We start from the raw sequence: 27,338 nt of genomic DNA on the forward strand, positions 1-27,338 counted from the left end.
TTCACATTTTACTGATAAACACTGAGAGTCAAATAGATCAAGCGGCTTGGCCAAGGTCATTTAGCTTAGGAGGAAGAGCAGCATTTCCCCAACTGTGTTCCAACTCAAGTCTGATGTAAGATCTTGAGCTTTTACTGAAGTTATCTGAAAGAAGCTTATTAAGAGTTAAGAACTGATAAGGAGATAAGGAAAACCTAGGAAAAAAACTACAATAGCCTCGTATCACCTCAAGTGAGGTTTTCCAAACAAATGAGTTAAAAAAAAAAAAAAAAAAAACTGTTTTCAGAGCATGTTTTTGGAAATAAAGATTGAGGATGGGATTGTAGATCTTGACAATAGAAGATTATTGAGACCTTTTTGAGTCTACTAAAGTAGGAACAGGATGCTTTGCTCTTTTCGGATTATTTCTGAAGAGAATAGTCTTCTTTTATCGATTGCTGATCATTTGAAGAGTTCGACATAGATCTCCCAGGGATTTTATATGACTTTTCTGTTCTTTGCTGCTAATGTGCAACATCAGGCTTCCATTAATGATAAATGACACTCAACATTAGGCATCTCCATCAGTGGTTCTCAACTCTGGATACACATTAGTGGAAAGCTCTTTAAAAATGCAGTGCCTTAGGCCCTACCTCTAGAGAGTTTAACTGTTGTAGGGGTGGGGCCTTGGCCCTGCTTTTGTTGTTATTTTAAACTCTCTAGATAATTCTAAACGGCTGCAACAGTTAAGAATCACTGGTCTACTTAGAGGTTAAGTGCGCGCGCTCCACTACTGGCGGCCCGGGTTCGGATCCCGGGCGCGCACCAACGCACTGCTTCTCGGGCCATGCTGAGGCCACGTCCCACATACAGCAACTAGAAGGATGTGCAACTATGACGTACAACTATCTCCTGGGGCTGTGGGGAGGAAAAAAAGAAGAATCACAGGTCTAGGTCACAAGACTTTGGGCAAATCAAAACTAGCACCTGATAACAAAAGGACTGTATCTATCCAAAGGCAATCACATAATTAATTTCTAATACTCCAAAGACAGGTTTTTCAAAGTAGATTCTTGATAAAAATTGAGAAAAAGGGGCTGGCCCTGTGGCCAGCGGTTAAGGGCGTGCCCTCAGCTGCTGGTGGCCCGGGTTCAGATCCTGGGTGCGCACCAACGCACCACTTGTCAGGCCATGCTGTGGCGGCGTCCCACATAAAGTGGAGGAAGATTGGCACGGATGTTAGCTCAGGCAAAAAGAGGAGGATTGGCATGGGTGTTAGTTCAGGGCTGATCTTCCTCACAAAATGAAAAAGAAAAAAATGAGCAAAAGTTCTTTTGACATGGAGAGATAAGATAAGATCCAAAGCAAGAATGACCCAAAGTTTCCTGAAATGGCTCAGGGGTTAATGCTGATATAAATGAGGCACTGAGGTTTTATTTCAAATTATGACGTTGTAAAATCATTTTTAAAATATTTTATTCCCATCACAAAAATGAGAAAACAGACTCTGAACAATAAAACACGTAATCCAAAAGACACACAATAAATGAATGAATAAAATAAAACCAGGATTCTTAATTTCTATTCCTGGGAATAATGCCATGTTCCTAGACCATGCTACTTACCAAATTTGAACACCTTTGTGAAAACAGCCAAAGAAACAAAATAAATCTCTCCCAGAATCAACTTTCAATTGGATTCATAAGTTTGAGAATTGAAAAAAAAAAAGAATAAGCACAACAAACTCAGGATATAATAAGTTATATTTGCACATTAGAATGATTACCAGATGAAGGATTCATTCTTCTTGTACTCTTTCTAAAACCTTTAAACCTTTAAAATGCTCATTTGCTAATTATAAAAGATCACATTCACAGAAAAAGAGAGGGGAATACTATGAAATAGTTTTTTTTTTTTCTGTGAGGAAGATTAGCCCTGAACTAACATCCATTGCCAATTCTCCTCATTTTTGCTGTGGAAGATTGGCCCTGGGCTAACATCCATGCCCATCTTCCTCTATTTTATATGGGACGACGCCACAGCATGGCTTGACAAGCAGTGCGTCGGTCCGCACCTGGGATCTGAACCTGCAAACCTGGGGCCACTGAAGCAGAGGACGTGAACTTAACCACTACACCACTGGGCCTGCCCCCTGAAATACTTTTTTAAAAGTAGAAAAAAAATAACTAAAATTCAGAGATCTTCTAAATTCTAAATCCTTATAAACTTCTAAAGTTAGAAAAAAAATTCAGAGACCTTCTAGTCTCAAAAAAGATTAATCTATATCCTAGTATATATGAAGACATTTCAAAAGGTATTAATAATACATAAAAATATCCACAGTGATACTATGAAAGGCTAAAACAATACACACATTCTAACAGTCTGTGAGACTGGGTTAAAATCAATGGATTATTCTCAAGGGTAAAAACATACCTCCATCTGAACAGAAAGAACTGAATCTCACAAATAAAAATTATCTAACTATAAAACTGTGGCTTCAAGTTATCTCGACTATGGCTTCTAAAACTGTAATATGACAATGAATCATGTGGGGGTGTTGTTTCAATGCAAATTAAGATGAGAAAATATCAAGATAAGATGCATCTTTATAGTGATGGTTGCCCCTCCAGGTGAAAAAGTACACACTGCAAGAATATTAGTGTGGAAATTAATAAACAGAAACCTCATTAAAATGGAGTGAGGAGGCCAAAAGGGGGAGCTCCTACACCCTATGTGGATAGCTGAGCCCAACAGGAAGAAGACAGACTTCCTTTTCTTGACTGGCAAGGAGCTCAGCCAATGAGAGTCTGTTACAACTCAGCCAATGAAAAGCCACTATACTTCAAACTCTCAATTCCTCCAGTGAACTCTTATTTACAGTAGCCCTCCCAACTTCCCCTTCCTCTCTATAAAAGAGTTTCTCCTCCCCTTGCTGCTTGGCACTTGCATGTGGCTTGCCACTGTTGCAGACCCCCAAATTGCAATTCTTTGCTGATCCTGAATAAAACTTTTTTTGCTGAAGAAACAACTGGCTGTCTATTTGTTTAAGGTCAACATTTTTTGTGGCCTGTATGAGGATCCAGAGAAGACCCCCAATGACTCCAAGACTGATGAGCAAACAGATGAGGTACCCACAACAGATCCCATTGAGCTTGCTGCATTTCTTGCCGACCCTGGAGTTTGAGGGTAAGTCTTTTCTCCTGGATCCAAGCTTCTGCCCTTTTGCATGTGAAGCTCTCCAGGCTTTATTCAAGATCTATTTTAAGGCTTCATTCTTTTCTGGTTAAGGCCTCCTTTGTCCGTGAGTACTCAGTTGGCACTTCAGCCTGATTCTTTTGAAATCAGGCTGTTTCTCCCAGAACTGTGCTAAGCCTTTGGTCCGATTCCTTTGGAACCAAATTGTTCCTACTTGGAATTGGGCTGGCACTTCAGCCTGATTCCCTTAGGAGCAGGCTGTTCCATTGCAACTGCAATGATCAACCTCAATCTGATTTCCTTTGGAACTGGCCTGTTCCATCGGAACTGCATTGTTCAACCTTCAGTCCACCTTACTGAAATTGGACTGCTTCTATTAGAACCAGCTGGTATTTGGCCTGTAGACTTGGAGAATTATTCCTCTGCTATAGAGGAAAACCTTGAAAAAATATGATCCCAGTTATCTAAATATTTTGAGGGTGCCCTCCCCCACAGGGACTCTGGCCAATTTTATGTTTAAAAGACCTGGTACTTCCTCATGCATATTTCTAACTAAATAGACCAATTTAACCAAAAGTAATTTAGAACACCAATGGCCATCGTGGGGAACTTATGGACTCCCTAAACTTTTCTTAAAACCAAATTGGACAACCGTAGCTCTGAAATTTCGAAAATTGAATGGAAGGCTTATTTCAGTTGGTATTTTGAGGCTTCCAAATGTTACTAGGAGTCTAAAATTGCCTCTTTGCAAAATAAGATTTTAAGATTCACTGAGGTGAGCAAACGATTAAAGAAAGATAAAGTGGCTTCTGAAGCCTCATGTTCCTCTCCTCTGGCGCCATCTTCCTCCTTCCTCTCTATACCACCTACACCTCCTTTATACCCTCAGATGACCCATACTAACTCTCTTGCTGAACTTCCCCGTTTCCCTGAACCTTTCCCCACTTCCCTCTTCCTCTGAACCTATCAGAACCTGTCCCTTTAAAATTAAGCCTTCAGAGGATCCAAAGGCTAAACCCTTAATTTCTTATACCTCCTGGACTAAAGCTGAACTACAAGCCATAGTAAAATATTTTCCCAAAGTAATCGGAGATCTTCACAGATTTGCTGAGGAATGTAATATAGTCATTCAAACTTATCAAACCTGGTTTCTCTCACATATATCAGCTAGTTCATATGCTTGTCAGTGAAGGCTAGGCCCAGCATTGAATGAAAACTGGCTGAAAGGTCTCTAGGATTACCACTGGGAGACCTACTCACTGACCTGTTGTATGATCGGGCTCAGGCCATTGCTAGGCAACTTCATAGGGCAATTCCTAGAGCTTTCCCAAAGCCTGCTGATTGGAACAAAATTCAGGCTTACACACAAAAATCTGATTAACGTGTTGATGACTACTACAATCAACTTCAGATTGTTTTTGAAGACAATTCTGATTTCCCTCCAAATGTTGATTCCACCTGGGTAGCTTTTAACTCTATGTTCATTAATGGGCTGAACTGGGACCTTTCCGTTATAGTAAAAAGGACCACGATGAAACTGTCCACTTCAGATTTAGTTAATCTGGCAAACCAACTCTCTCATATTCCAGATGAGTCACCTGAAAGAAAGACTGCTAAAATTATTAATCTTCAACTCCAGCAAATGAAGGCCCCTAGAGAAAACCAAAAACCTCCTAGTTTCTGCAATTATTGCAAAGAGCCAGGACATTGGAAAAGAGACTGTTATAAATTTAAGTGTTTCAAGTACATTCAGTCCTCTAATCAGCCTTTCCAATGTCCTCCAAATTCTCAATGACGGGGCTCTGAGGAACTACACGGGCTCTTCTCAATCCTCCCTCTTACTCGGCTTGGAGAAATATTTCTCCAGATTGGAGATGAATGTCTTCTGTCCTAATTCACAATGAAGCCACACTCTTGGTGCTCAACCCCACTACTATAAAGTAGACCCTGCCTTGGAGTACTAAAACAGTTCAAATAGTGGGGATTTGTAATAAATCTCAACAGGTTACTGTCTCTGAACCTGTTCCTTTCTGTTTAGGCCCTTTGAGAAATAAACACCCTTTTTCTCCTTAGTTCCTCCATCCCTATCCATTAGGCCGAGACTTCTTAGGAAAGTATCATACCGGAATTTCTTTCTCCCAAAAGGAGGAAATAATTCTAGAATTTGACAGTAGCCATCAAAACAGCCAACCAGGTGAATTAAATGACCCTCTGACATCTTTTTTCTCCATCTCTGACAGTACTAGAGCTGATTCCAAAAACATTGATCATTGTCCCTATTGAGTCAGCTAACCAAACCTCCTTATGGGCAAAACCAACCGATATTGGTAAAATTCACAGGTCACTGCCTATCAAGACTCAAATAGCTCCCTCAAAACCTCTCCCCAGAATTAATCAATACCTAATAAGTAAAGATGCCCTTCACGGTATAAAGTCCATAATAGAAGATCACAAGGTTCAAGGTCTCATTATCCTTTGTATTAGTCCCTGTAATACTCCTATTGGACCCGTAAGAAAACCAAGGGCCAAGGAAGGAGGTTTATTTAGGACATCTGAGCAATAAACAACATTGTTATCCCTCGACACTCGGTTGTTCTTAACACTCATATGCTACTCATGTCCATTGCCACTGGAAGCAAATTCTTTAAGGTAATTGATTTATGTAGTACATTCTTTAGCATTCCAGTTGATGAAGCTAGTCAATACCTTTTTGCCTTCATTTGGGAAGGAAAACAAGGAAGACAGCAATGCCTCAGGGTTTTACTAAGAGCCCTTCTCATTTCTCACAAATCCTAAAGGCTGATCTGGATGATATAAATTTCCCTAGGGATTCTACTTTGCTGCAATATGTAGAAGATTTGCTTCTTTGCTTTCTTTCCCAAGCCTCCTCACAGGAAGACAGCATCCACTTGCTAAAGCTTTTAGCTTTAAAGGGACATAAAGTTGCCAAGGAAAAACTGTATTTTGCCCAAACCCAGGTTCAATACTTAGGGCATGTGATACCAGAACAAGGGCTACACGTAGATCCAGATAGGCTTCGTGGTGTCCTAAATTTCCCCAAACTCAAAACTAAGCGTCATCTGTGAGTTATTCTCAGGCTAGTTGATTATTGCCAAAACTGGATTCCAAATTTCTCTCTTATGGCCAAACCTCTGTTTTACTAAAGAACAACAACCTCAACCCAAGTTTATGGGAAGAAGAGGATGATATAGCCTTTAAGGCCTTAAAGGAGAGTTTGATGAACCCACTTGCCCTTGGACATCTCAATTATCAGATTCTCTTTTTCCTTTCTGTGTATGAAAAGGAAGGGAATGCCCTTGGTGTATTCACCCAAAAACATGGGAACCTTCAACAACTCACAGGGTATTATAGCCAACAATGGGACCCTGTGGCACAGGGACACTCCCCTTGCCTTAGAGCAATTACTGCCACTGCCATTTTGGTTAATGCCACTGAGAAAATCATTGTGCGATCCCTTTAACCATTTTCACATCTCGCGCTATGGAAGCCCTCCTGAATTCTCATCACACTCAACATTTTTCAGTCAGTTACCTCACCTCCTATGAAATCCTTTTGTTAACTGCTTCTCATTTAACTCTTCTACATTGTAATAACCTTAACCTTGCTACTCTTCTCCCCTCTGGTACTGATGAAGTCCCTCATGACTGCTTAATGCAGATGGATCACCTCTTAATTCCTTGTGATGATCTGCAGGAAACTTCTTTGGGTAACACTAACTTGTCATGGTTCACTGATGGTTTTTATTTAAAAGGTGACAAGGCAAATATTGTGCTGGGTGTGCTATTGCAACTCCTTTTGATATCACTGAGGCAGCACCTTTACCTATGACCACTTCGGCCCAACAGCCTGAATTATACACTCTTGCATGGGCTTGTACTTTAGCCAAGGGTAAAACTACCAATATTTATACTGATAGTAGATATACTTTCAGAGCAGCTCATGATTTTGGAATGTTGTGGAAGCAATGTGGCTTCCTTACTTTCGGTGGAAATAAAATGAAAAATGCCCCTTATGTTCAGGAATTATTGGATGCTATGCTTTTATCTGCAACTCCAGCTATTATGAAGATCCCGGGGCATTCTAAACTTGACTCTCTGGAAGCTAAAGGAAATCACCTTGCTGAAATTTCCACAAGGAATGCAGCCCTTAAATAAAGTAACAACAGTCAAACCTCTGTTATGGTCCAAAGAGATATTGTCCCAAATGATAACGTAGAAAAACTGACTAAAGAAGCCCAACAATTTGCCTCAGAAAAGGAAAAACAAGATTGGAAATTCAACAATTGTTGGTTTGATAAAAAGAGAAAGCTCTGATTCAGACCAAATAACAACCAGTCTTACCAGAGACTCTAAAATTCCCACTCCTAATCACTGTACTTGCACTAAACCACTGGCCCACTGACAAAATGATAGCATTCATGAATCAATACTGGTGGGGAAATATTAAGAAGGCCACAAAAAGTGCCTACCTCACTTGTCCCACTTGTCCAAAATACAACCTAGAGAAGCCTGTTCGTACTGCTCCAGGACATTTTAAACTGCTTAATGGACCATTCGAGGTTTGGCAAATGGATTTGATACAACTTTCCCCATCTCATGGATATAAATATGTTTTAGTCATGGTTTGTACGTTTTCTCACTGGAACAAAGACTTCTCTTGCAAACAGGCTACTGCTTCTTCTGTGGCTAAAGTTCTTTTGGAAAGGATTATCCCTGCCTGAAGAACTCTTCTCAAACTTCACAGTGATCAAGGAACTCATTTTACCGGTCAGGTACTCCGACAAGTCTGTGCTGTTTGGCTGGTTCTATAACACTTTTACTGTGTTTACCACCCTCAATCATCTGGTTTAGCCAAATGCACTAACACATTATTAAGACTCAATTGGCAAAACTTGTAGGAACCCTCCAAATACCTTGGCCAAAAGCATTGCTATTGGTCCTTCTAAATCTCAGATCCACCCCCAGTGGAACTCTTAAACTCTCACCCTTTAAGACAGTCACAGGATGCCCAATGCACTTAGCTCCTGCCTCTCTTGACCCACAGCTGATAAAAGGTGATATTCTCCAATATTTCAAAGTCCTAATTGCTTCTATTAAAAATAACCATGTTTTGGTAGAGCAATCTTTTCACAGAGTGCTCTCAGGAGACAGAGAACTTAAGCATCACACTTTGCAACCTGGAGATTTCATCTATTGGAAAAGACACCTCCAGAAGGACTCTCTTCAACTTCACTGAAAGGCGGCTATCAGACACTGCTAACTAACCCTTGTGCCACTAAACTTCACGGAACAGATTCTTGGATTCATGTGACATACCTAAAGAAAGCAACAAGGCCTGACTGGACTTGCACATCATCTGGTGACCTGAAAGTAAAAATTTCTCCAAATTGAAGCAGACAACATTCGATGAGACAGCTTTTCCAAGATGTCCAAACCAGGCATGCTGGAATTTTGTCTGCCAAACCTTTGATAATGACATAATGCTTCTGGAGATGATCTCCAGTGCCTATGATCTTGATAACACATGGACTTTAGATAAAAAGTGCCTGAGTTTTTCCTTCTACCCCTCTTTGTTACTGAAACATAGCCACAATAGGTTTTCAATTTGTGCACTTTCCCTCGGATGTGGGACACCACACCCAGGAACAGTCCTTCCTGGCACTGGGGGCAAACAGCTGCTGAAACCAGGAAAACCTGATTCTTGATCAGTGATGTTTTCAGAGAAAGATCTTGATCAAAAGGATGTGGAAATTAATAAACAGAAACCTCATTAAAATGGAGTCATGAGGACAAAAGTGGAAGCTCTCATGCCCTACATAGATGGCAGAGCCTCTTCTTGACTGGCAAGGAGCTCAGCCAATGAGAGACTGTCAGAACTCAGCCAATGAAAAGCCACTATACTTCGAACTCTCAGTTCTTCCAATGGGCTCTGTTTACAATAGCCCTCCCAACTTGCTCTTCCTCTCTATAACAGAGTTTCTCCTCCCCTTGCTGCTTGGAACTTGCACATGGCTTGCCATTGTTGCAGACTCTGAATTGCAATTATTTGCTGATCCCAAATAAACCTATTTTTGCTAGAGAAATAACTGGCTGTCTATTTGTTTAAGGTCAATTTTAGTTGTTAGTTTAACTTAAAAATTCCAATGAAAACATTTCTAAAGCAGTGAAAAGCAGAACTTCATAACTGCAAGTAAAAGTAACATTTAATAAAATAAGAGGATAGTGGTTCTTTCCAGTTCTTGTTCCTGTATTTGTGACAATAGACATTTACAGCTCCAGGGATTTAAGGTCTGGTTCTAGTTGAATTTAACTGGCACAAAGCCTAATTGGTGTGTGAAACTTGCTTGCTACTGAGTTAAAGTGAGCTGTAAAGAGTTAAGGGTAACTACCTAAAGCAAGGAAATACAAAATCACATTCCCAAAACCTAGTGTAGATTGTAGATTAACAAAAATACACTATTGGGAACTAATATTGGATCTTTGTCATGCATTATCACTGGATTTCCTAAATTAATTAAAAAACAAAACAAAACTTGCCCTAATAATACACCCATAAGTGCTTGGGCAGAAATCTTATTAAGTGCCCCTCATTTGCTGGTAAAAATGTTAGGGAACGAAGGAGTGACAAGAAGTCATTTTTGCTTGTATTTATCGGTGGAATCTAATTTCATGGTGAATTGCTACTGTGGTTTGTTAGTTTTGATTATGGTTAAGTCCATGTTCACATCTTTGCCAGCAATTCTTCTGAGCAGGAAGTGACTTGTGGATTTAGGAGAAGCGACAAATACTGATGCAAAGCAAACTGCATTGAGACAGTCACATGCTGTCTCACAGGGGGCAGCAGCAGACATACTTCAAAGATCCCAGCTAAAGACAAAGTAAAGTTGCTCTGGGTGGCTGAGCCATCAGCGGACAACTAACTGCATCTAATTGTCATAAAGTGGAATAGCTTTCTGAGCAAAGGTATCTGCAGGTTATAAGACAAAAAGCCTAGTGACAGAGTAGACCTCCAGCAATTGTGAGGCACAGGTTTTAAGAAGAAGGGCATGGTCAGATATCCAACTTCTCAGCTACACCTAGTTAGATAAATATCTCCATTAACATTAGCTGTCAAGGTGAAAGGTTGTGGACAGGATCTTGATTTGTGGACTAGCCAACTCTGTCTTTACAGTTTGGAACAAACAAATAATTATGGAGCCCCACTACCCATGGGGGGTAAAGGGGAGCTCACATACTTTCTCCTGCCACATCTGCACCTACGAATGAATTTCACATAACATATGAAATATATATACTGATTATTTATGGCCTACTAGAGAGAGGAGGGATTTTGAGAAGTGATTTGAGTGGTTCCACAGATTATCCACTTAACTGATATTTTCCCCAGGCAGAAGCACTGCAAAAGATTTGTCCATTTAGCTATTTACCTTGTAAGCATAGTTGATGGCTTTTGGATTAGTAAGGAGACAGAAACCACATAGTGATTTAAACAAGGAAAGTTTAATCTATTATTAAGAAAGGATTGGAATAACAGGGAATTGGCTAGGAGGAGGTAAAGAGAATTCTAAAAAAATAGAGGAGTAGTAGCTATAAGGGGCAACTACCACCCCTAAGGCTGAGATAAGGGCCCAAGGAAGAGCCCTCCCCTCACCAGGGCTGAGATCCAGAAATGTCTACTTAGAGGGCAGAGCATTGGCTCCCTGATGGTGGAAAAGTCACAGAGGTGCCTCACTGGTAATACTTGCCAGTATTACCCTCTGGAGTCCAGGAAGAAGCCATTCAAAGGAGGTGTTGAATCCTGGAACTTGCTTGGTGCTGAAGAAAACTGCTAGCTGCTGGGTGCTGATGGAACCTGGAGTTGAGAAGCTGTCCTCTGCAGGATTCTAGCGCACTTTCATTTGCAGCTTGGGCTAATATGGCTCCAGGCTGGAGCCTGGGATAAAAGTTGGGCAGCAGGCTCCCCAGATACCCAGTCTTGAGGGGTTCCCAGTGTACGCATGTGCAGAGCTAAACAGAGAGCGTGGGGAGCAGTGACCTGGGCTGGGGAATAGGTCTATGATGTCTGTGGCTGCAGGATATACTACTGCTGCCCAAGTCAAGCTCTGGAGAAAGTGCAGTGGGGTGCCAACTCTAGAGAAAGCTGTGCCATGCCTAGTACTGGAGAAAACCATCTGGGTGCTGAGTAGAAAAGAAGCATGCCCGGCAAGAGGTTGGCCAGTGAGCCACCCTAAAACCAGGAAAAGAAGCCCTATCCATCTTTAGCATCCCTTCAGTGCCCTCTACAGACAAGGCTTAACATCACGCCAGCCAGCAAAGGAGAAATATTTACTGGGCCCATCTCTATTGTTACGGAGCAGGCAGATAGAATCAATTTGGAACTGAGAGACAATAAATTGATAAGCAGCATAGTCTACCCTTTTGACTATCCAGCTTCCGTATGCCCACTTTCCCACACATTTGAACCTCTGTTCAACAACAATACAATTCTATATTCCACCTAACAAGATGCAAGCATCCTTCTCACAAGTGAAGAACAGACCTCAAAATGAGGAGACCCAGAGTGCCGACAGCTATTGTCTACATTGTTGTGACTACGTGAATTACTTCTCAAATTCTGTCAGTCCCACCTAATGTTCTGTTACCTAAAGACTTTATAAACTTAATCTCTAACAACTTCTATGTAATATTTTTTTAAAGAAAATTAGGAGAGAAGAAAATTGTTAGCATATACAAAGAAACACACACATATAAAAACAAAGAGAAAATGTGCAAAGCCACTACAATCCTTATCTAATTGGCCATAAGGCCAAAATTGATACCCATGGCTTCCATCTTCCACTACCCACTCCGTATTTACCCTGTCCTCAGGCATTCTGTGAGCACACAGATGTTGGTGCTAGTAGGAAGGGCAAATCCATATCCAGAATATTTATCTTTTATAAGGACAAATCTCTGCTCCCTCGATGATAAGACAAGTCAAATATAATCAATCTGTCACCCAGTGGCTGGTTGGCGCCCCTAGGCACTCAATGTTGGTTTCTGCAGATTAGAAACTCAGCAGTAGGGCTAGCCAGGTCAACTTTAGAAAAAGAAAGTCCACGTTGCTTAGCCCATGCATACACAGCTTCCATGGCTACTGTTGATGGGCCCACTGAACAAGCACTGGGGTGGCTGAGAAGAGAGGCTGACTGACATCTACAGAGTGTACCATTTTGTCCACCCAATTATTAAAAGCAATAGATGTCTTATGGTGGGCATTCAGATGGGAAACAAATTTCTTCAGGGTTTCCCCTTTTTTAAAAGTCCATCCTCATACTTCTTCCTCAAACTTCCTTGTCATCAATCTTCCAATCCTGTTCCTTCCAAGTCCTGGACCATATAATCAAACCTTTAGCAACTGCCCATGAACCATTATAGATCTGTACTTCTGGCCATCTCTCATTCCAGACATAGTAGACAACCATATCTACTGTTCAAAATTCTGCCTTCTGGGAGAATTTTCTTTCTCCACTGTCCTTCATGATTATTCATGTGTGGAACTGTAGTGCTGCAACTGACCACTCTTGGGTGGTACCAGCATATCCTGCAGACTCATCTGTAAACCAGGCTTCAGGTTTTTCTTCTTCCATCAACTAGACTAAGAAAATCCCCAAGAGGCCAAAGGGATGGGTTGAAGGAGAGGAGGCAATACAACAGGAGTTGGTATCAAAAGAATGTGAGTCACTTGCTCATGTAACTTACTTGTACTTTCCAGATCTGCCCAAGCTCTATCTCTTACATACCATTTCCACTTGATGATAGATTGCTGCTGTGCATGGCCAACCTTACAACTAGGTAGGTCACACAACACCCAGTTAATCTTGGAAGCCCAGTCCACATGGTAACCTGACATTCCATGGTCATGCATTCAGTATCTACCTAGTAGCAAGCCAAAAGCTATCTATCGAAGGGTGAGTAGTTATCTGAAGAAGGCATACATTTACTTCAAAATCCCAGTGATCTGCACTATGATTCTGCAATTGGTGCTTGCCAGAGGCTCCATAAAGCATCCCTATTTGCTACAGACACTTAGAGAATCATTGGATCTGCTACATCATAAAGCTGAAGTGGTAGCACAGCATGCACAGTATCCTGGACTTGTTGCATAGCCTTCTGTTGCTCTGAACGTCATTCAAGACTAGCAGCCTTACGGGTTACTCTGTAGATAGGCTGAAGGAGCATACATTCAAACATATGCTGGTATATGCTGCCTCCAAAATCCAAAGAGGCCTCTTGGTCACAGTGACCACTGAATGCCCAGACATGTCCCTGAATTTTTGTGGGGCTGATTTATTACCTTCTGGTTCTCATATGCTTTACTAAGACGTCTAAAGTATTTGCTACTTTCTGCTCATCAGATACAACCAACATAATATTATCAATGAAGAGGACCAATGTGATGTTTTGTGGAATGTTGTGATGATTAAGATTTCTAAGACAGGAGAACTGACCTGGCTCTGAAGCAAGACTGTGAAGATATAATGTTGGCACTGCTAGATCATAGCAAATTGCTTTTGGTGGTCCTTGTAAATTGGTAGGAAGAAAAAGCAATTAACCAAGTTAACAGCTGCATACCAAATGCCAGGGCTGTGTTGATTTGATCAAGCAAAGATATTACATCTCAGTCAGCAGCTACATTTGGAATCACCCAGTGATTAAGTTTATGATAGTCCAGTCATTCTCTAAGATCCACTCAACTTCTGCACAGGCCAAATAAGTGAGTTATATGGAGATGTGATAGATATTACAAGTCTTATTTCAAATCTTTGATGGTGGCATTAATCTCAACAATTCCCTCAGGGATATGGTATTACTTCTGATCCACTATCTTAGAAGGGAAGAGAAGTTCTAAGGTCTTCCACTTAGCTCTCCTATCACAAAGGTCCTTAATCCATGATTTAGAGAGCCAATATAAGGATTCTGCCAGTTACCCAGTATGTCTACTTCACTTATACATTAAGGAACTGGGGAAATAAACACAGGGTGGATCTGCTGACCACCTGGGCCCACTGTGAGTCAGACTTGAGCTAAGACTCCATCTATTACCTGATCACTGTAAGCCACCATTTTGACTGGTGGGCCACAATGGGTGGACTCATTCCTTGAGTCCCCAGGAATTAGTATGAAAGGTCTGAGTACTACCTTTTCCCCAACGTACAGTCTCTCTAACAAATGGCTATAGGTCCCTTTGAAGAAGGCATTAGGGGAAGACATATGTTGTATATCTGAGGCAATGGTGAGGCTTTCTTCCTCAAGGGGACCAAGCCTCCACTTTATTCCAAGGGCTCTGGGCTTGTGAACCGACTTAGGTTTGGAAACTGGGTAAGAGGTCGTGACTCTCAACTGAAGCAACTCAAGTCAACTTTTTTGCTACCAGATCCAGGGTTTTTCCTGGTATATACACAAAGTGATACTGTAGTACTGCCCATCTATTTCATTCATTAACTACCACTAGAAGTCTACCAAACACATCACCTTAGGTACCAAAACCATTTGTAGGCCAATGCCTTCTGATTACACCTATGTCCCTTCTTTCCATTACTGTAAATGTACCTACTTTGTCCTTGGTGGTGAAGTGCTGCCACTTGGCTTCTGATACTATGGGATCTCATCATCTCCTCTGAAAACAGGGAGCCAATATCAATGGCCTACAAAGGAGAGTAACCACAGATTTTTTTCACTAATGCAGGGGCTTCCCTCACTAATGTTTTTCTCAATACCTTAGTGAAGGGAGTGTCTACTGGATCTTGTCATAGAATACAGTTGGAGGATGGGTGTGCAGGTTGCACACAATAAGTCCAGTCAAACATTCTTTTTTAAAGGAGTTCAAAACTCACAAATAGTAGACAATTTCTGTCCACTCATTCTCCCTTTGAAGCCCAGAATATTAAGGGATGGGGGGCCGGAGCAAGGGAGTAAGGTTGTTTGCTTAATTGCTATCACTTTGCATTCACCTTTCTACAGGTTTATCCACAATCTTTTAGTAATACTCATCCTCCACCTCTCAACTTCCATTACTGTCCAAAGAAAGTATCAGCAAACTTTCTGAAAAGGGCTAAATAGTAAATATTTTTTGCTTTGTGGGCCATATGGTCTCTTGCAACTACTCAACTTTTTTTGTGGTGCAAAAGCAGCCATAAACAATACATAAATGAATGGATATAGCTGCATTCCAATAAAATTTTGTTTCCAAAAATAGGTAGTGGTCTGAATCTGGCCCAAGGGCTGTAGTTTGCCAACCCCTGGTGTATAAATTCAAAAAGACTTCAATCTCAACATTTATATATTTCCCTGTACTTATCCCTTCCCCATTAGTTGCTACATCTCCAGATGTGAAAGTACAAAATAAATTCTTCACAAATCCATAACATCAATTTTTAAAGATTACACATAAAAGCAATATCTGCCTTTAAGATTAGGCTATATATTTGCCTAATTTGAGGCACACGATATCCCTCCACTTACCTAGTTACCATCTGACATTCCTGCATTACCCGCTCCTCATGGTTAATGTATGAAAAAAACCTTTTAATACACAGGCAGCCCTCTGTATCCCCGGGTTCTGCATCCATGGATTCAACCAACTGCGAATTACAAGGCCTACAATGGTTGCATCTGTACTGAATATGCACAGACTTTTTTTTTCCTTGTCATTATTCCCTAAACAATATGGTATAACTACTTACATGCCATTTATATTGTATTAGGCATTACAAGTAATCTAGAGATGATTTAAAGTATACGAGAGGATGTGTGTAGGTTATATGTAAATACTACACCATTTTATATAAGGCACTTGAGCATCCACGGATTTTGGTATCCATGGGGGGTCCTGGAACCAATCCCCTGAGGATACTGAGGGAGGACTGTATAAGTTTCAGTTGGAAATAAACCAGTGTCAGCCTAACCTTTAATTCTTCTTTGAACAGTTGACCTCAAGCAGGGTAATTTTCCTCAGGGACCATACATGGACAATTACCACACAGTGAGGCCTCTGAGACCTATGCTAAATGCCAGTCTCCACATAGGGGAAGGAAGGGTACCTAATTCTGCAGGATTTGTACTTAATTCTTTAGGCAAAGGGGAGAGGCCCTGAAGGATTTTAAGCAGAATGATGACCTAATCAGAACTGAAACTTGGAATGATGATTCTTGAAGCTGTGCTGAATATGGATTTTTTGGGGGGAGGGGAGCAAAGAAGAGGCTGCAGGCGATTAGGAGACTATTAAGAGTAATCCAGGCAAGAGATGAATAGAAGGGGTGTGGAGGCTTGGGAGGAGATTTAGGAGGTAGAGTTAGCTGAACTCAGCAAATGAATCAATGTGAAGGCTGGGTAGATTTTTAAATTGTGAAGTGTATTAAGGATGGGTTCTTAACTTGTAGAAAAAGACCAGCTAATGAGGTGCTCTCTGTTCTGGATTATCTGCAGAGGTAGACCTGAGCTAAAACAATGGGCCAGAGGCCACAAACATTCCAAAGGAGATGAGGATAGAGGGTAAAAAGTATAAGAAGGATTTTGAGGTAACAATAGAAACAAGTTTTATTCAGTTCAAAAAGATGGGCCATATCTGAAAAAATAAAGGTCAAGGTCAAAAAGTTCAAGGAAAATAATTTGCATGAGAAACCCTCTCTGCACCATTAACTATCTTCCAGAAGGGCCTCCTTTGCCATCAGATATTTACGACCAGGTGTTCTTTTTGACCTCTATGCCATTTGACTCAGAATTATCAAACTGCAAGGTCTCACACTATTCCAGTCTCTGTCAATATATCAATCAGGTGTGAGGATAACTTCTAGAAATTTATCCCAGAGATATGGTGGTACACAAGTGAAGTGAAACTTGTAACTTACACATTAAAACACTGTTTTTATATCAAAAGGCTGAAACAACCTACAACTCTACCAAGAGGGAACTAGATAAATAAATTACGATAGAGTCATATGATGGAATATTATGCAGAGTTAAAAACAAAGAAGCAACTTTATATGCTGATATAAAGTTATCTTCACCATATAGTTAAATAAAAAAAAAACAGCAAGATTTATTTGCATGTCAAAAAGAGGGAAAATACACACATTTTGTTTTTATATTAAAAAAGATAGCACTGGTTGCCTCCAGAGAGGAAAACTGGGTGTCAGAGGGCAACAGTGAAAGGAAGACTTAGCATATACCCCATCTTAGTTTTTTAAAATTTTGGACCATGTGAATAAAGTAACTACCAAAAAAAGTAATAATCAGAAAAGAAAATGTGAAGGTAGAATAAAGGTTGTCTGACAGGAAATATCTAAAATTTCTTAATTCCATCCATCAGTTCTTAGGAAGCAACCGCGGAGTGTGTTCCATCCAAATGAGGGAGTAAATAAACAACAAAAGTCATAGTGTCTAAGAAATACGAACTCCTTCAGAAATGTCAGCAAAGAAAAATCCCAAACAACTGCTATGGAACAGGCTTAGAAAGCAATAGTCCAAATTGGAACAAGACAACAGATGGCTCCAGGAAGGGACCAATAAATCTGATAGGTCTGATTATGTGGAAAAATCTTACTGAGAAGATGTTGCAGCACATAGAAATAGAAATTGATAAGTGGAAAAACTAAGCAATTTTTTTTTAAAAAAGAGAGTTCATTATTAACTCCAGGATTAAAAAAATTCTGCAAGCAAGGAACCACACATACACATAATATACTGAGTTGGCTCAGTAGTGAACAGTGTTTGCACAATCATAATAAATAAATACTAAAAGGCAAACAAAAGAATGTAAGAATCATATTGGGAGGTTGAGCAAGAGAGAGCTGAGGGTATTTATGTGAAAGAACTAAATATTTATCTACCACACTGGGAAGTCAGTAGGTAATGTCCAATATCGATACATTAAGAAATAGCAGTATATTGGGCCGGCCCCGTGGCTTAGCGGTTAAGTGTGTGCGTGTGTGCGCTCCGCTGCTGGCGGCCCAGGTTCGGATCCCGGGCGCGCACCGATGCACTGCTTCTCCGGCCACGCTGAGGCCGCGTCCCACATACAGCAACTAGAAGGATGTGCAGCTATGACATACAACTATCTACTGGGGCTTTGGGGGGAAAAATAAATAAATAAAAATTATAAAAAAAAAAGAAATAGCAGTATAAGCATATTATTTCAAAAGGTAAACACTGGAAGAAACATCTCAAACCAGGTGAAAGGCACAGGACTAAGGGAGATAACAGCTGACTGGATTTCTTTTGCTGTTGCTGTTGTAAGCCTTTTAATAATCATATTTAATTTTATTTGCATGCAAGGAGGATAGAAGTGCAGGATTTGGAATCAGACTGCTTGGATTTGAATCTTGGCTCTGACATTTCACTGGCCTTGTAGATAGAGGCAAATTACTTAATCTCTCAAGTTTTCTATCTCTAAAATAGTGAGAAAAATAGTACGCACCTCATAGGGTTGCTATGAAGATTAAATGATTAATTCATGTACATTGCTTAAAATATGCCTGGCACATAAGTGCTCAATAGTAAAATAGTAAAGAAGGACTAACACTTATTATGACAATAAATATTAACTACTGTTACTTGATAAAAATATAAAGGTATTAACAACTAAAATCTAATTTTTAAAATATGAGCGACATATTAAAGTCTGCTCCCTTTGTGAGAAACTTTTAAGTTTTCAAAAGTTAATAATCACAGATAATAAGTAGGATTTTATTTCTTTAGGCTACAGTCTTCACCTTAACCCATGGTTAGATGAAAAAGCAAAAACAGACTGGTGAAAAATTCCAGTTATAGTAAGTGCTGAAAAGGAGGGAGCTCAAATGGGAATCTGAAGGATGAGTTTTAGCTAAATAGACCAAAAGAAGAGGAAAGAGGGTTCCAGGCAAGGAGACTGACACTTGCAAAGACCTGGAGGCGAGAGGAACACGGCAATAAAAAAAGGCCAGTAGAGCTAGAGCAGAGAGTAATGATGAGAGAGGTGTGTGCTGGGCAGGAGCTAAATCATGCCAGGCCTTTGGGCCATATTAAGGAGTCTGCCTTATCCTAATGCAACGAAGGGCTTTAAGCAGGAGGTAACAAGACCAAATGTTTTGAAAAGATCACTCTGGGTGCAGCGTGGAGAACCAACTAGAAAGAAGCCAGAAAGAATTCAGATAGATAAATAGGGAGGCCATTGCAAAAGTCCAGGTAAGAGACAATGGTAGTGATCGGAAATGGAAAAAAGTAGATGGATTTGAGAAATATTTATTTAAGAGGTAAAACTGACAGAACTTAGAGAAGGAAGACTCCTAGGAATCTTTGGCCCTTTTTTTTTTTTTGTCTAGTCTAATATAATTATATTCTTTAAGTAAAAGCTGCCCCCCTAAACTCCTTACCAATAAGCAATGTACTCAACTGTAAAGTATTTAGAAACAAAAGCCGCAAGACCTTTCAATCACAAAGTCAACTTGTCACTTCTAAATGGTAAAACTCAGATCTTGGAACAGAATCAAAAGGCACAAAAATAACTTGGAATTCAAAAGAATGAGACGGAAATAACAGCAATTGAAATTAAATAGACTAATCAAGTAAAACAAGTTTCCTACTCCCCAATTTCTGTGGTTGCTGCCCATAAAAAAAAAACGAATATACCACCTGCGAATGTCTGTCCCCTTCCTGTGCCACTTTTACTCCAATATTCTTACTCCACAATAAGGATAGAGGAAAAAGAAATTTTACATGCTTTGCAAAAAATCTAAAAGTGGTGTGTGTGTGTACAAAGGTGCAAAAGCAGACTCTGTTATATCACATAAGTAAAGCACATGATAGAAGCATGCGTAGGACACCTCATCCAGCTCACGTGTATGTGGAGGTGTGGGTGGGGGGTGCAGTTTCCTAAAACAGGCAAGACCTCAGCTGAGTCTTAAGAACCAGTAAGAGTTATAGAGCTAAAGATAAAAGGGAAGGTACTCTCAGCAGTGGGAGTAACAAAAGAAAAGCATACGGGTGAAAAAACAATGAAATCTTTTGCTGGAATATAAAATTTTAGTTTAGAGTATAAATCCATAGTCAACCAAGGGTTAGATTCTGTGGAACCATTTTAAGGGCCATGGGTCCTATCCTGGGAGCTATGGAAAGTTATTAAAAGATTTTAAGCAGAGGAGAGAGAAGTTCAGGTCTACATTTTTAAAGAGATCACCTCTGGGATTCTGCTGATGATGGATGTGAGCATGACACCAGCCGCTGAGATATCAGGCTATGGTACCTCAGTCAAGAGTGGATGAGACCCTGAACTAGGGCAGTAGAAGTTGGGGAGGAATTTGTGAAAAAAAAAAAGGTGGAAAACGTTAAGGAGATTCAGTAATCTGATAGTTGTGGAGACTAAGAAAAGAGAGTAAAAAACGACCTCTGGGTTTCTGACACTTGGATAGTGGTACAGATCCATAACCCATTCTCCAAAATCCCTGGAGACAAATGTGTTTCAAAATTCAGGATATTTTGGATGTTAGAAAGGTGACATGGTTTACATACCCAATATAACAGTGCACCCTCAGCAGGGCCTGGGACAGTACCATGTAATCAAACACAGTACTATTTCTGCAGCAAGACACATCCCACCAAGTGGGATAGATGATAAAAAGCTTCCTGATAATTCACTCAGGTTTTGCAGTAAATGGGTTCAAGTTTTGCTGACAAATGAGTTACCAAAAAAAAATTTTTGGTTTTCAGAGATTTTTTTGGTTTTGGAATTGTGGCTAAGAAATGGTAAATGTACTAATGTTTTAAATAGAATACAGGAAGTGAAACATGCTCTGTTTTGTTTTGATGGCATGAAGGTTCTGGTTTACACACATACAATCTCAGGTAATTATGACATCTGAAAGATGTCCAGCAGGCAGCAAGATAGATGAGCAAACTAGTTTGGACAGTTTGAAACCAAAACAATTATAGGGAAAAGGTGTACTCAGGTAAATACTTTCTATTTAGTGCCAAAAATATAAGGCCAACTCAGAGAATGACTCAAAGAGATTTCATCTAATTGTCAATAGTCGCTGATGATCTAGAATTCAGAATCCTACTTGTCTTTGCTTTGCCATAAGTAAATGCACTGTGGTCTCTTGCCATAGCTGCCATTGATTTGAATTCAATGTTGCTATTGGCAGTACATTAATTGTGTTAAAATTACCCAAATTATATAAAACCAATTATTCTGATACTAACTATATGCGTAATTAGATAGGTGATTGAAAATAATTCATTCTCAATCAGATTTTATAACAATAAAAGATCCTGTTATACCAAATGTATTTTTACACTTTATGGACCAGAGAACTGAATGTGTCTGAAGACAACTTGGGCGTTGATCATTTCCAAAATATTAAATACATTAATTTTTTTTTTTTTTTTTTTGGAGAAAAATTCTCTCCACCAGGAATGTGAAGGCAGGTTAAAATTAAAAGCTTCTGGGGCCGGCCCCATGGCTTAGCAGTTAGGTGAACGCGCTCCGCTGCTGGCGGCCCTGGTTCGGATCCCAGGCGTGAACCGAGGCACCGCTTCTCCGGCCATGCTGAGGCCGTGTCCCACATACAGCAACTAGAAGGATGTGCAGCTATGACATACAACTATCTACTGGGGCTTTGGGGGAAAAAAATAAATAAATAAAATTAAAAAAAAAAAAAAAGCTTCTATGGAAGGTTTAATCAGCCAGTCAGAGCTTCCAAACCTATATCCCTACAGGTCATTAGGGTTCTAATCTAATCTCTCAATCTCCCAATCTAGTCTTTTTTGGGGGAAAGGAGTATGATTCACACAATTAATCTCTTATATCTGTTTCATAGTAAAAAAATAAAATATAAAATATTAACAGACTACAGCAGCCGGCCCCCTGGCTTAGCGGTTAAGTGCGCCCGCTCCGCTACTGGTGGCCCGGGTTCAGATCCCAGGCGTACACCAACGCATCGCTTGTCGGGCCATGCTGGACGGCATCCCACATACAGCAACTAGAAGGACGTGCAACTATGATATACAACTATCTACTGTGGCTTTGGGGAGAAAAAGAGAAAAAAGAGGAGGAGGACGGGCAATAGATGTTAGCTCAGGGCCGGTCTTCCTCAGCAAAAAGAGGATTGGCATGGATGTTAGCTCAGGGCTGATCTTCCTCAAAAAGAAAAAATATTAACAGACTACAAACCAAACAATCAACTGGCCTATATTTACTCTAATCATTTTTTTCAGACTCCACCCAGCACTCTCACTCAGCCATAAACTTTAGAATTTAGAATATAGCTAAACAGAATTATTTTTCTCTCTCAAACTTTCACTTGATAATTATTACCATTAAAATCCCCTCAGAAAAAACTTTCCAGTCTTCCCGGTCTTCAAACATACTTCAATATGCTCAGAACCCATTTAAAACACAATAATGTACAATGAGATTTTGTGCAGTTCCTAATGTTTGAAGGATTTAGTCTAGCACCAGGTCCTAAAGTCTCAGGCCCTCCAATAAATGTTTAATAAGGATTACAGTATAATTTTATATATTAAAAAATGTACAGTTTGATTTTCTTTCTTAGGAGTGCCTGTGTGTGTCTGTGTATGACACAGTAAACTGGTAGAAAAATCAGCCTTAAAAATGTAAATTCAATAGGATACTGCTATTTTCACTTGCAGGTTCCAGCTCATTTGGTCATAAAATCAATCCAGTGTGTCGAGACCAATATTTTTTTAAATAAAATAATAGAGAACGTCCACATTGTAAGGTTAAATATTGTTTTGTGAACCTTGTTTCATGTATACACACACACACACTAGAATGTACTGCGTTGAGGCATAGAATGCATTTCTTACTGAGGATTGCAGTCCAAAAAAAGTTTAAAAAACACTGATGTTGAAGAAGTATGCTTGCCAACCAAAAATCTAGAGTGTTGCAAATGGAGGGATGACTCTGGGTTGCTGCCTCATAAAATATATTTTAAGCCAATACAATAAAAGATCAGAAAACTAAATTATGTTGTCCATGTTGACTCAAAAAATTAACTGTGGCTCTGAAATACCAAGAAAGGATTAAAAATTCTCAGTCCACATGGCATCTTCAGTACTCATGTGATCCACAGTGAGAGGAAAAGCATGATGGGCTCACTCAGTCTCCCTTGGGTCAGGCATCATCTGGACAAGTAGAAATAAGGGTAAATCAGAGCTGGACAAAGAACAATTGACTATTTTGTAATTACAAAGGCCTTACAAACTCTATGAAAGACAAAAAGATAAACATCTTATGATGAGAATGTAGGTGGTGAAAAGTAAAGATAACATGAGCCTTGAGTCAAGCACTGGAATAATAATACCATGTCTACCACTAACTTGCTGGGTGTAATCTCTCAGCTTTGGTTTATCACAAACTTGATGGATTGACTGGCTATCCAAACTGAGAAGGGGAGCCTGAGAATGCTAGGGCTAGAGAAGACTCCTGATGTAAGCTCTCATTATCTTAATCCAGGGAAGTACTGTTTTTGCTGTTTTACAGGAAACTTTAACTGAGGCACACTGTTACTCTATCTAATGCAAACATGTTACATTTCTCCCTCGAGTTAAGAGTCAAGATAGTCTAATAACAACTGGCCCAATAATCAATGAAGATTTAATTAATACTCTAAACTCAGGGAGCAACGCCTACATCTACTTTTTAAATAGTATTTAGCATATTTATTTCTCTATATGGAGACACGATTAATAGGGCAGGTGAGGCTCTTTTAAGAAAAGCAGAAATCACTGATTAAAGAAGAAAGCATTAATAATTATGTCCTGTTATGCTGTGGTTGATTTTTTAGCTTTAATTGCACTTTTTTTTTAACTATATGTGTTGCCTAAGGCATTTTATGTTAAGTGTGCAATTTAAAATATATTTTTAAAAGAACTAAACAAATCTAGGCAGCGGAATTGCCATTATTAGAAATTTCTATGTAAAAATGCTAGTTAAAGGACTAGAAAAAGAAAGATGATTGGTACAAATAAATCGTTCAGAATGTTTAAACTACTATGTATGCTAAACTTCAGATATTAAAAGTCAAATTTAAAGAAATCTAATTGTATGGTATGTACGGTATGACTTTAACCTCACATATTTTAGTCACAAACTCAAAGAAAAATTTATACAGTAAAGGAAGCAACAGACTTTCCCACAACCAAAAATTCTCAAATTAAAATGCAGCAACTTTCTGATTTTTAACGACAGAATTTGAGTCTAAATGTCACTATGTAGTATAACTTCTATAGCAAATTATGGTAGCTTAATAACATTTTATAAAAATTAGAAAAATTGATAACTCCATGGGGTTCTAAAAACAGAAATAGTTGTTTGATGGGTTTGAAGAGAAGTAGTTTGATGAGTTTTGAGAGGGAAGGAAATAAAAGTCCAAGGTAAGCACCAGTTTCGCCCTCAATTCTTAGGCTTCAGAAGGGCTTAATTAGGCAAGGAAAGGAATTTGGGCCTGGCACACCCAGGTTCAGACGTGGCAGGATCCTGAAACAAAGATTTTTTGAACCCTTGAGTCATATGCCACAGGCAAACCATAGCCGCGATATACAGGTCGTTAAGTCAACAGGTCCTCTAACGAGAAGGTGTGCGGTTGGTGAGTGGCAGTTGGATTTCCTCCTGCCACGAAAAAAATAACTCTTTTCGATTAAACCGGAAAGTGGGCGCAGCTCTGGCTTAGGGAGCGCCCCCGGAAAAGTGGAGAGACGAAAGAGAGAGAGAGAGAAAGAGGGATGTGCGCGTCCCGACCACAGAGCGCTTTCCAAACCGCTCGGAAACCATTTAAATGGCTCGGGCGGCCGCAGTTTCCAGCCCAGGACTGTCTGGGGTCCGGCTGGGAAAGTTGCCCGGCAAAGCCACGCCCTGTCCCGTGGCGGGCTGGGCCCTCGGGCACAGGGACGGGAGGACACCGGCAACCTGTTAGCCCCAGTGGCATCGCGGCCGCCTCGCGCCCGGCCCAGCCCCCTCCGACTCCCCCCTGTGCAACCCGCCCAGGGACACGCTCGGGGCCACCAGGACTTCAGCCCGGTCCTCCTCTTCTGGAGCCTCCCTACAGAGACTGACAGGGGCCAGCGCGGGCGACAGGGCTCCCCTGGGGCTCCCCCTGCCCCGGCCTCGGGCGCCCCCTTCGGCCTCTCCCGAGGGGCAACCGAAACACTGCCCTCGAGACCATCTAACCAGCCACCCGGCCCGTACCCCTCTCGCCACCACGTGAACCTCCGCGTCCGTCCCGCCACCCCCTCTGACGCTGCCCAGGGGCTGCCGGCCGCCGCCCCCGGCTTACCTGGCGGGTGGGCAAGGCGGGACGGCGGGAAGCCGCGGCCGGGCGGCGCTGGACGTGGGCCGGGCGCCAGGTGCAGGTGGCGGCGGCGGCGGCCCCGGTTGCTGTCGCTACAGTTGCCGCTCAGTCCAGCTCCTCCTCCGCCACCGCCTCCTGCCTTCCCGCTGGGCTTCCTGCGTTGCCAGGAGAGGCCGAACCGAGGCTCCGCTTCCTCCCGGAGTCTCCCAGGTGAGCTCCAGCCTGCGACGTCGGCAGGGGCGAGGCCCCCGTCCCGCGCCTGCGCGCCAGCCGCCTGCCCCGCCCAAGCCCTACCTGAGCGCTCCAGGTGAGGACCGAGGACCGCGCGCGGGCGGGGGCGCCGTCCGGGCCCAGCGCGGCCGCCGCGCCGCTTCTCTCTCCGCGGTCGGCGAGGCTGGTTCTCCGCGCGAGGCGTGCCTCAGCCCGTCTACATTTGACGAGTCCTGCACTGACCTGGTGGCAGTCGTCACCTTGGAACCGGAACACAATCTGGGTCTTTGGGGAACCAGAAGGTCTAGACTTCCCTCCCACACTTCCCTTACTCTCCGGTTCGCCAAAACGAAGGGGTGCGTTGCCCGGAGACTGGGGGGCCCAGTGCCTCCGAGGACCACCTCATGACGCCTGCAACTGTTGGCGCGTACAGTTTCCTCGAGCAGGGTTCAGCAGCTTCTGTCACCGGTTGGGTTCGTGAGCAATTGGGCGAGCTTCCTTCCCATGTAGTCTGATTTCATCACTTGACTCACTTCAGCGCGGCTAGTGGTTTCCGTTTCTGTAAGCGCGCGTTCTGGTAGGGGCGCCTCACGTCCAAAGGAGGAGCCTCCCTCTTCCAAAGAAGAGCCTCTGGTATTTGGCAGAGCCTTGCTAATTTGGGGCGCACCATCCCTTCCTGGGTTGCTGTCGAAAGGCAAACCAATTCCCCGATGAGAGGGAAAGCAGAGACAATAGAAAGAACCCCGCTGTCCTTGTTTGGAAGACACTGGTTTCCTGGAGAGGGCTTGCTTCTACTGTAGGTTTGCTTACAAGCTCAACATCTATTCGGAAGGTGAAAACGCAGACTATAGGGAGATGGTAGTTTTTGCCGTTGTTTTTAAGAGAAAAAAATTTTTAAGTAGTATTTTTTTTCCTGTTATGATATTTACAACTTTCTGTTTCATCCTTCCTTCTGCTATGACAAACATTGACACACCCGAAACCAGGACTTAAAATGACCTTTATACCTTCCTATGAACTCGTTCATTTATTTGTCTCTATCTTCAGTGTACACAGGAATATGAATAGAAAAATAGCTGAAAATGTTTTAGTGCCATGTTTAATTACATGGTGGCAAGTTTTCCTGTAAAGTTTAGCTGTGGCCTTCCTCTTGCGTTTTGACATGTACTGTTATGGTTCCTATTTATTTATATATTAGTGTTATGCATGACCTAAAATTAAGGTGTGGAAATACTGGTTAGTACAGTATCAACAGGTGTAGCTTTAGAACTTGGCTAGTCTGACATTGGTTTGAGCATCCACAGTACTATTTTATACCACACCTATGAAGTGGATTTAAAACTTTAGTTGTTTGGTTTTTTTGTATATTATGGTAATTTTGAAAGCATCACAGAATCTTTGTGTGTTTGTGACATTTTAATATCAGTACCTACAAGCAATTTTTAAGCTCTCCCTTTCTCCCCCCCGAAAAATTCAGGAGCTACTCATATATTACCATACTAACTTGATATTGTGTCGTAGGGTCCACAGCTGAAAACACTAACTACCCTAATTCTCTCCTTTATTTATTTATTTATTTATTTATTTATTTATTTATTTATTTATT

At 41.2% G+C, this 27,338-nt stretch overlaps 1 protein-coding gene across 2 annotated transcripts in view; it reads right to left on the bottom strand.

The window, feature by feature from the left end:
• GALNT3 (polypeptide N-acetylgalactosaminyltransferase 3) overlaps positions 1-26,218 on the bottom strand; it is a 52,999-nt gene extending 26,781 nt beyond the window's left edge. The window contains exons 1-2 of one of the 2 annotated variants that reach the window (XM_087435332.1): positions 25,508-26,218; positions 23,246-23,357 (exon numbers count right to left, since the gene is read on the bottom strand). The gene's annotated coding sequence lies outside the window, so the exon portion shown is untranslated. The remainder of the gene's footprint in view (positions 1-23,245; positions 23,358-25,507) is intronic. The other variant, XM_004428241.3, reaches the window with a different exon arrangement.
• Positions 26,219-27,338: the final 1,120 nt, after the last annotated feature.

This window comes from Ceratotherium simum, chromosome 9, assembly GCF_057802395.1.
Source record: "Ceratotherium simum simum isolate JZ-2026a chromosome 9, ASM5780239v1, whole genome shotgun sequence".
Taxonomy (NCBI): domain Eukaryota; kingdom Metazoa; phylum Chordata; class Mammalia; order Perissodactyla; family Rhinocerotidae; genus Ceratotherium; species Ceratotherium simum.